The 11,401-nt window shown below is 40.8% G+C and overlaps 1 long non-coding RNA gene across 1 annotated transcript in view; it reads left to right on the forward strand.

Moving 5' to 3' along the window:
- The window catches only part of LOC139703090 (uncharacterized), a 639,290-nt gene that overhangs the window by 602,779 nt on the left and 25,110 nt on the right, over positions 1–11,401 (forward strand). The window lies entirely within an intron of this gene.

Here is an 11,401-nt window from a genome sequence, read left to right on the forward strand (position 1 = left end):
TCTACTAGAAATATGATCCTTTTTATAAGTTTCCAAACACTGTCTGGGCACACTGGTGCACACCTGTGGTCCCAGTGACTCAGGAAGCTGAGGCAGGAGGATTGCAAGTTCCAGGACAGCCTCAGCAATTTAGCAAGACCCTGTCTCAAAAAATAAAATGAATTGAGGGGTGCTGGGGTTGTGGCTTAGTGGTAGAGCAGTTGCCTAGCATATGTGAGGCACTGGGGTTCGATTCTCAGCACCACATAAAAATAAAATAAAGATCCATGGACAACTAAAAAAAACCATTAAAAAATAGATTGAGGGTATAGCTCAGTGGTAGATCACCCCTGGTTTAATCCCTAGTAACAAAAAGTTTCCAAATACTTAAGAAAAAAATGTGTTCAATAGCCATCTATTAAGTATTGCCTAGGTTTAAAAACCTATATTACAGGCTTCAGAAAAGACCCAAGATTAATTAGACTAGTTTCTTGTGCCAAGTAGGTTTCGAGGCTAGAGGAGAGACTGACAAGTACAGTCATAACATAGACAAATGAAGGAAATGCTTTTTAATTTTTTTTTAAATTTAGTTGTAGATGGACACAATGTCTTTATTTTGTTTTATCTGTTTTTATGTAGTGCTGAGGATTGAACCCAGTGTCTCACACATGCAAGGTAAGTGCTCTACCACTAAGCCACAAGCCCAGCTCTAAATGAAGGAAAAATTTTTATGGGAGAGCAGAGGACCAGGAACTGATTTCAATTTTACAGTGAGGTTCATTGAGGGAGGTAGCATTTGATCTGGAACTCAAAGAAAAGGTAGGAGGAATTGGGAGACCACAGCTGTAAGGTGGGAAGTACAAGGTTGAGATTTTCCCACCAGGAAATGGTAGGTTCAGACCTGTTCCTTCAGGAAGAAGATACCTAGAACAATAGGAAGAATGGAGGGGGCAGGCCTGAAGGCTTACAGAAAGGTAGAAAGAGTGTGGCTAAGATCCTGGGGGCCTCTATAGGAACTGTGGGGATAGGGAAGAGGTGGATTCAAAGTAAATTTTAGATTTTAAGCCTTTTTTCAGACATTTTGAAAGTAAAACTTACATGATTTGATGAATGCTAGGGAGTGAGCCTTGGCAGAGAGGGAAGAATTGAGTATGAAGCCCAGATTTCTAGCCTTGAAGACAGGGAGAATGAGATACCCTTAATCAAAATGGGAAAACGGGGCAGGTTTTTTTTTTTTTCCTTTGTTATTTGTATTTGTTGTTGCGGGTAAAAGGAGGTTGGTAATAATGTTGGGGTTCTGCCAGGCACAGTGGTGCACACCTGTAATTCCAGCAGCTTGGGAGGCTGAGATAGGAGGAACATAAGTTCAACTCAGCCTTAGCAAGGCCCTAAGCAACTTAATGAGAACCTGCCTCAAAATTAAAAAAAAAAAATAAAATATAATAAAAGGACTGGGGATGTAGCTCAGCAGTAAATTGCCCCTGGGTTGAATCTCCAGTATGAAAAAAAATAACACCCAATTAGTGGGCCATGCAACATGACAGAGCAGAAAGACCACTCAAATATGAGCTTCTAGTCATAGCTCTGCCATGGAAATGGGAAAGCCTAACTTTTTAAGCTTCTCCTAAAAAATGGGTTCATATGGGCTGGAGCTGGAGCTCAGTGGCAGAGACCACTTGCCTAGCATGTGTGAGGCACTAGGCTCCATCCTTAGCACCACATAAAAATAACTAAAATAATTGTTCTAAAAAAAATTTAAAAAAGGACTTGGTATGTGGCTCAGAGGTACAGTGCTTACCTAGAATGCACAGGCCCTGGGTTCCATTTTCAGTACCTCAAAAAAAAAAGAAGTTTGGGTATGAAGGCTTAGAAGAGAGATGAGGTGTCAGTTTAGAGTCATTTTCAGGGCTCAGGATATAGTTAATGTATGTAATATGAAAGAGCAAATAATGGAAGATCGAGGATATAGCTTAGTTGTAGGTGTAGACGACAGAAATAGCTAGGTATACCTTAGCATGCATCAGGCTGCTAGGTCATCTGCAAAGAACTTCTAACTGAAGTTCTAGTAGTAAATAAGGTCACTTGAGGAGAGTGAAGAGAAAAGAGCACCAAAAAATGGTACTATGGGGAATATTTACGGTTAATCAGAGAAGGAACTGAAAGAGAGACTAGAACAGTAGGAAGAAGACCCAAATCTGCAAGATGTCAAAGGTATAATCATGAGATGAAATCTGTCCTCACAGGCCAAGGTGAAGTCTATTAAGTGTGTGTGTGTGTGTGTGTGTGTGTGTGTGTGTGTGTGTGTGATGTGTTTTGCTTGGGATTAAACCCTTAATCTTGCAAACTCTAAGCATGCACTCTACCATAAAATCTGTTAAATTTCCTTTCTCCTACACCAACAACAGGACTCAAAGCTATCCTCTTTTTTTTGCTTCCTTCCACTGTTGGAACAGAAAAGAACCTAATGTTATTTGTTCAACTAAATTTCAACTCTGTGCCCAGCCTTGTGCTAGTCACTATGGATAGATAAATGATAAATAAGAGCTTGGTTTAGGTTCTTTTATTTTCCTTTTTGTACCAGAGATGGAATCCAGGGGTGCTTAACCTCTGAGCCACATCTCCAGCCCCTTTTTATTTTTTTTATTTTGGGACAGATCTCACAAAGTTGCTTAGGGCCTCGCTGAGTTGCTGAGGCTGGCTTTGAATTTGCAATCCTTCTGCCTCAGCCTCCCAAGCCACTGGGATTACAGTTATGTGCCACTGCAGCAGGTTTGGGGTAGGCTCTTTTTTTAAAATATGTTTTTTAGTTGTAGGTGGACACAATACCTTTATTTTTTATTTATTCATATGTGGTACTGAGGATTGAACCCAGTGCCTCACACGCACTAGATGTGTGCTCTACCACTGAGCCACAACCCCAGTCCCTTGAGGTAGGCTCTGATAGGAAAGACTAGGGATAGGACTAGGGTGAGGCAACCAAGGTACCTATGGGTGTAAAAAGAAGGCAGTTAACCTGACATGGTGACCCACACCTGTAATCCCAGTGACTTGGGAGGCTGAGACAGGAGGACCACAAGTTCAAAGCCATCTTCAACAACTTAGTGACGCCCTGTCTCAAAATAAAAAATAAAAAGAGATGGGGATGTGGCTCAGTGGTTAAATGCCCCTGAGCTTAATCCCTGCTGCCAAAAAAAGGCATTTACTCTCAGTGTTACATAAGTTCAGAGCTGGCTTTCATATGACCTCAAGAGCAAATAAATCCTTCAATTTTATACTCTAGGTGTCTCATTTACCTCATCCATGTTCTGACTCTGGAAAGACTCACATGTCAATAAAATAGCCAGGGCAGAATGTTAATTGTTTCTCATTGTCTCCCAGAAAACCTAGAAACCACAGCAGTGACATGGGAGGTGGGTTTTCATGAGGAGTTGGCAATAGTTTGCCAGGCAGTGGAGGTGCAGAGGTCAGTGTGAACGAAGGCAGAGAGGCATAACACAACACAGAAGGTCTAAAGGAAAGAGTGATTGGGCAGCAGAGGAGTGAGGAGAGGGTGTACTGGTTGTGGGTATTGTTTGGGAAAATAGATGATATTAAGTTTTAAAAAGCATTGAACGCCATCTTGCCTGCTAAGGTGACCAGTCATTAGGGTTTACCCAGAACTTACCCAGTTTTAGCAATGAGTGTTTAGCATCTCACATGTTATGGCTTAGATATGAGGCATCCTCAAAAAGCTAATGAGAGAGACAATGCAAGAAAATTTAGAGGTGTAGCTGGGTGTGGTGGCACACACCTATATTCCCAGTGATTGGGGAGGCTGATGCAGGAGGATCACAAATTCAAAGACAGCCTCAGCAACTTAGTGAGGCACTATGCAACTTAGCAAGAACCTGTCTCAAAATAAAAAATAAAAAGGGCTGGGGATGTGGCTCAGTGGTTAAGTGCCCTTGGGGTCAATCCCTGGCATCAACACATTAATTAATTAAAATAAAATGAAAAAAAAAACTTTAGAGATAAAATGATTGGGTTATGAGAGCTTTAACCTAACCAGTGCATCAATCCACATGAATAGACTAGCTGTAGGCAGATAGGGGATGGCTTGAGGAGGTAGGTCACTGGGGGAGTAGCTTTGAGGTATATATTTTGTCACTGGTGAACAGAGCTTATTTTCCCTCTGCTTCCTTGTTGTCATGTCTGAGTTGCTTTCCTCTGCTATGCCCTTTCACCATGAGGTTCTGCCTCACCTTCCCCCATGATGTACATGATGTCTTGGACCCAGAGCAACAGAGTCAGTCATCTATGGCCTGAGCCCTCTAAAACTGTGAGCCTCAAGGGCTGGGGTTGTGGCTCAGAGGTAGAGTGCTCACCTAACACATGCGAGGCCCTGGGTTCGATCCTCAGCACCACATAAAAACAAATAAATAAAATAAAGGCATGGTGTCCAATTACACCTAAAAAATAAATATTAAAAAATAAAAAATAAATAAATAAATAAATAAATAAATAAAACTGTGACCCCCAAATAAACCTTTGCTCCTCTAAAATTGCTCGTGGCAGGTCTTTTGATCACAGTGGCAAAAAAGCTAAGACACCAAATAACCCCTCAGTTCCAGCAAGCTGGAGCGATCATATCTTATCCTGGAAAGTATTCCTGTCATACTTTATCCTAAAAGCAGTGGGAAAACATTAAAGGACTTTCACAAAGAATTGTTAGCATATGCTTCATGTTTTAAGGTGACTTTAGTAAATCTGGGTGAGATATAGGAGGACTGGGCACTGAAGAAACCCAGGAGGCCAGTTACAGGGAGGAAGCATGGTACAGAAGTGGTTAGCACTTATCCTTTGGCACCCAGCAGACTAGTTCCACTTCTATGGCTCAGCCCCTTCTTTCCTAGCTATGTGGCCTGGGCAAGTTACCTAATCTATATATATGTGTCTCAGTTTCCTCATCTAAAATGAGGACAATATGGTACTTCTTCAATGAATGGTGAGGATTAAAGAACATAACATTTAGCACAGTGCCTGGCATGGAGTGAGTGCTTTAATAAGCATTGACTCTCATTGCCTACATTATTGGTTAGGAGATTATGGCAAAAATAGAAAAAGGAAAGGAAGGGGAACGGATTTTGAGGAGAATTACCAGAGCTCACTTGTCTGTCAGGTTAATTGATTACATTTTAATGTGAATAAATTTTCATTGAAGTTCATTCTCTCAGGTATCTGTATTTCAAGACATTTATATCAAATTGAGGAACTAAAGTCTTTGTCCCTTGAAAAAAAGCTTGAGAGGAAACAGAAAGGGGCTAGAGCTAGAAAACAAAGTGTATGCTCAGAACCCCTAGGCTTAGGTAGGGGCTCCGAATAAATGTGTCTAGGCTCCAGATTGTATTAACCCAGAGGAAGGACAATTTCTGGAACTTGCTTGGGGCAGAGATCCCTGGAGAGGCTCTCTCCCTCAGACTGCCCTTCCCTGTCTGAGCCCAGGCAGCTCTTTCTTTAACTTTGACATCTTTTAACCTTATGTGCATTTTGCTTTCCAGCAGATTAGTATATAGGAATATTTTCATATACTGAGCTCCCCACCCCCACTTCATCACCAACCCCATGAAATGTGTCCAAAAGCAGCATAGAGTGTTTATTATAGAAGATATAGCACAAATTTGGAATTAGGATAGGTCTAGGTTTTAATTCTAGCTCTGTAGTTTTAAACTGTGCAATCTTTGGATGTATTATTTAAACTCTCTGAGCCCCCATTTCCTCAACTACACGTATTAGGATAATAATAGCTATCTTGCCCATACTAAGATTATGTATATCAGTGCTTAATTTAGCACCAAATCTGGCACATACAGGGTGCTCCATAAAAGTCTTCTTTCCTTTCATCCACCTAAGTCATTTCTTTTTCTTTTTCCCTTTTTAAATTTTTTTGAAATGACAAGTAATATTTGTACATATTTATGGTGTACAATGTGATAATTCAATACAAGTACACACATGTAATCCCAGTCAAATCAAGGTAATTAGCATTTCCATCTCTTCAAACATTTATCATTTCTATATGTTAGAAAAACTTTGAACTCTTGTTTTCTAGCTATTTTTTAAATATATAAGAAATTGTTGTAGAATAGAGTTACCCTGCTCTGCTATAGAGCATCAGAATTAATTTCTCCTATCTAACTGTATTTTGGAACCTGTTATCTAACTTCTAACCACCCTCTCATCCCTCCCCTTCCCTGTCTCTAGTGACCACTCTTCCACTCTCTTCAACCTAAGTAATTTCTAAGTCTAGTAATAAAGTTTCAGACTATATTATTATTAGGATACATCGTTTTCATTAAAATTACATTAAGAGGGGCTGGGTGTGGCTCAGTGGTAGAGTGCTTGCCTATCACATGTGAGACACTGGGTTCAATCCTCAGCACCACATAAAAATAAATAAATAAAATAAAGGTATTGTGTCCATCTACAACTAAAATATACATATGGCTGGGGATATGGCTTGGTGGTTAAGCACCCCTGGGTTTAATTCTTGGTACAAAAAAAAAATTACGTTAAGAATGAAGCCAGTTGTGGTGGCACATGCCAGTAATCCCAGTGGCTTGGGAGGCTGAGACAGGAAGATTGAGAGTTCAAAGCCAGCTTCAGCAACAATGAGGCGCTAAGCAACTCAGTGAGAACCTGTCTCTAAATAAAATACAAAAAAAGGGCTGGGGATTGGCTCATGGGCAGAGTGCCCATGGGTTAAATCACTGATACCCCTCCAAAAAAAAAAAGAGAATTAAGGCACTCCCTCACATATATGCCAATGTGGTCATATGTACTGCTACATGTGCAGCAAATATAAATACAGAGTTGGTTTTTTGACATTGTGCTTTCTTTTTTAAAGATTTTTTTAAAATATATTTTTTTTTTTTTTAGTTTTCGGTGGACACAACATCTTTTGTTTGTATGTGGTGCTGAGGATCAAACCCAGGCCGCACGCATGCCAGGCGAGCGTGCTACCGCTTGAGCCACATCCCCAGCCCGACATTGTGCTTTCTTGACTGTCTAGTTTTAGGTTGCTGTGTATGTTTCTTGACTGTCTAGTTTTAGGTTGCTGTGTATGTGTTTAAACATACACAGCAACCCAAAACTAGATAGTCAAGAAAGCACAATGAAGCTGGGCATGGTGGCGCACACCTATAGTCCCAGCAGCTTGGGAGGCTGAGACAAGTTCGAGCCAGCCTCAGCAAAAGGGAGGCACTAAACAACTCAGTGAGACCTTGTCTTTAAATAAAATACAAAGTGGGGCTGGGGATGTGGCCCAGTGATTAAGTGCCCCTGAGTTCAATCCCCAGTACCAAAAAAAAAAAAAAAAGAAAAAAAAAAGAAAGAAAGAAAAAGAAAAGAATAAAAAAGAAAGCACAATGACTATCTGAGAAAGAGTTTAGCTCAGCATTTGAGAGAGTAGGTGACTAGCTGGAGGAATGGCCAAGATGGTGAAATGAGAATGTGGATATGAAAGAGCAAATATTCATTTGTTGGGCTGTGAGTGTAGCTAAGTGTTAGAGTGTTTACCTAGCACATAAAAGGCCTCAGGTTGAATCCCCAACACCACAAAAACTTTAAAAAATAAAATAAAATCCAGAAGCCCTGGCACATGCCTGTAATCCCAGAAATTTAGGGAGGCTGAGGCCATTCTGCCTCTGGTCTTTCTAATCCCAATCTACTCTCCACGTGGCTGTCAGAGTGCACTTCTAAACGCACAAGTCTGAAAGTGTGATTCATCTCCTCATGTGATCCTATTTTCAAGAACAGCTTCAACAATTTAGGGAGACCCTTTCTCAAAATTAAAAATAAAAAGGACTGGGGATGTAGCTCAGTAGTAAAGCACCTCTGGGTTTGATCCCCAGTACAAAAAAGAATAAAGAAAAAAAAAGAAAAACAGCATACACTTGTATAGAGCTTACTATATACCAGGTTCTGTTCTAAGGGCTTTATACATAATTAGAACATTTAATCCTCACTATAGCCATGTGACACAAGTACTATTATTTATTATTATCTCTGCTTTATAGATGAGGAAATTGAAGCATAGAGTGGTCAAGTTGCATGGCCAAAGTTATATACGTAAGAAGTAGACCATGCTCATATGTATGTATGTATGTATGTATGTGTGTGTGTGTGTGTGTATATATATATATATATATATATATATATATATATATATATACATATAGTGTGTGTGTGTGTGTGTGTGTGTGCACTTTACCAATGAGCTAAGCCCCCAACCCTTTTATTTATTTATTTATTTATTTTACAGCTTTTTAAAATTTTAAATACTTTTTAATTTTTTAAAATTCTGGGCTGGGGTTGTGGCTCAGTGGTAGAGTGCTCACCTAGCATGCAGAAGGCACTGGGTTTGATCCTCAGCACCACATAAATGTAAAATGAAGATATTGTGTCCACCTAAAACTAAGAAACATTTTTAAAATTTTATTTATTCTAATTTATTCATTTTAAATTTTCATTTGTAGATGGACATAATACCTTTATTTTATTTATTTATATGTGGTGCTGAGGATCGAACCCAGTGCCTCACACATGCTAGGCAAGTGCTCTACCCCAGCCTCTTATTTATTTATTTTTGAGACAGGACCTCACTAAGTTGCTGAGGCTGGTCCCAAACTTGTGATCCTCCTGCCTTAGACTCCCAAGTTAATAGGATTACAGGCATATGCAGCTCTGCCCGGCATAGACCATGCTCTTTTTTTTTTTAAGACCATTTTCTTAATAACTAAACTACATTGAATTTGCACAGGGTTTCAGTTGAAATGTAGAACAGTTGGTCAATTCTCCTTTCTCCTTGTAGTCTGCTGTCAAATCATTCTGCTTTTCTTCCGTAGTTCACCCTCAACTTTAATGCATGTGTTTGTACAAATGTCTGCCCTGACCTGAAACTCCTCAATATCTTCAATCTAAGTCTATAATCATGAGTATAGAATGTCTTTCCTAGATAGTAGGGGCCTAACTTTTAAGTCAGAAGCATCCCTACACATGATATTCGAGTTCAAACACCTGAACAAACTTCTATGTACTTGTATGAGACCCATGATTTATTGGTTCCAACCTCCTTTGCTATTGAAGGCACCAGCTTCATCTCTTACTACCACTCCCTGCCATCCCATGCTTTCTTTTCTCTAGTCAATACACTCTTTTCTTTCAAGACTCTGAGCCTTTGCATGTGCCTATACCCTCTTCTTGGCTGCCATTAATAATGCAGGCTATGAAGCCCATGATATGTGTTAAGCATATGCAAGTTATTACCACACAGTATGATAAGCACTCTCTTAGACATACACTGCCATGATGTACTGTGAGAATTCAGAGTGGAGGGGAAGACTCGTTCTGGGGGACTTGGTCAGAACATGAGGGTGGAGAGAAGAGAGTTAGAAACTTCACAGAGGATATGACATTTGAGCTTAATGTTGATTGATTAGGTTTTTTCTAGTTAAGGGAGAGGAAGGAAAGAAACCTCCAAATGATCTTTGGCTCCTCCCTCCCCACCACACCCAGTTACCACATGCTCTTGTATATTCTCCATCCAAAATGGCTGTTCCAGCTGTTTCTTATTATTCCTCTGCCACTGTCCTAGTCCCATAGGACTCACTTGGGCTATCACAGCAGCTCCTTAACTGGCCATTCTGCCTCTGGTCTTCCTAATCCCCAATCTAATTCTCCATGTGGCTGTCAGAGTGCACTTCCAAATGCACAAGTCTGAAAGTGTGATTCCTCTCCTCAACATGCTTAATGTTTTCCCACTACCTATGGAAAGTCTTCACCCTTTGTAGTGACACACAAAGTGCATCACAATCTGCTCACAGTTTTTTTCCCCCCCTCTAGCCATTCCATTCTATATAGCTTCCACAGCAGATTATTTGTCTAACTCTGAAGACTTACCACACCCTATAAGATGTCTGTGTATTTTCTGCCTGTTTTATTTTCCTTCCCTGGAATATCTCCATCCTTTCTTCACCTGTCCCTGTAGGTTGGGCCTGGCCTCATCTGGGAATTGAAGGGAACCTGGCTTGGTAGAATTGTAGAGTTCCTTTTCTATCACAGGTCAGGTCTGGCATTTTAGTATTGTGGAATCAGTAAAAGGAGTGAGCATTCCTCTCTATCCCCCACTGTGTACAACCAAGCTATCTGATTGAGCATCTGAACCAGTTTGTGGTTGCCATGCCAATTCTCTATGGATACTGCAGCTTGCTCTGAAATCTCAACTCAGCTGGGGCCTTGACTACTCTCCTAGTTCAGTCAGCCTCTTCATCCACAAGCTGACTCTCTTTTCTCCCTGCTCCTGATGTTTTTACACAAACACCTCTAAATTGCTGTAGATGTTCCTAAAAACACCACAACCATGAGAGACTGCAAGAACCTCTTGTTCTTAGGCCTTTTTGGTTCCCAGATCAGACCCCTTGAATATTGACCCTTCGATGTGTCATGTTCAAGTTTGCAACATCTCTTGGACTTTGATGTTTGGACTTCTATCTGCTTCCTAACAGAGCCAATCCTATTATTGCCAAGTTCTTTGCACTAGTTTCAGCCTAGTTGAACCAGCCTTGCTCTTTTCTGGCTCATAGAGAGTTCTAGTTATGCCTCAAGGCCATGGTCTCAGTGCTTATAAGAGTATCTTACCTTACTTTATAGTTATAACCAGCTTTGAAATACATCTTGTTTGATTCTCTGTTGCTGTTATTATTAATTCTATATTGCAGATGAAGAAACTGAGCCTTGGATCAAGTGAGTAAATGTGTCTGAGGGGATAGAGCTTATCAATGGAAAGCCAGGTCTCCTAATTCCAATGCCTTCTTCTCCACCCTAGCCCCACTTGCTTCAGCGTCTCTTCCTTATACTCTTGTGACAGGTCAGTCCATGGCTGAGCATGGTGGCACATGCTGGTAATTCCAGCTATCTGGGAGGCTGAAGCAGGAGGATCACAAGTTTGAGGTCAGCCTGGGAAACTTAGCGAGAGTCTGTCTCAAAATGAAAAATAAAATAAAAGGTTTCAGATGTGGCTCAGTGGTAGAGCACTTCTGGATCCAATCCCTGGCAACCCTTCCCCCAACCTCACCAAAAAAAAGTCAGTCCTGGGTCCGCCTGCCCTTCACCCCTATTTCCATGAAACCTTGCATTCAGACATTCCCTAAGGAATGCTGCTCCCACCTGGTGCAGAGGATAAAAGAATCACATGTTCTCCCTCAGGCTGTTAACAACCAACCCAATAGCTTTATTGTCCCACCACTGCCCCCTGGAGAGGAAAGCCTGTTCTGGAATTGGAACCTTTTTCCTACGAGAGTTGATAGAATCTTTTGAAGACAAGGTAGATTTCTGAGGTGATAAGGGGTTTCACATTTCTCATTGTCAGGAGGGCTCGAGGTTCCCT

Source organism: Marmota flaviventris, chromosome X (genome assembly GCF_047511675.1).
Source record: "Marmota flaviventris isolate mMarFla1 chromosome X, mMarFla1.hap1, whole genome shotgun sequence".
Classification (NCBI taxonomy): Eukaryota; Metazoa; Chordata; class Mammalia; order Rodentia; family Sciuridae; genus Marmota; species Marmota flaviventris.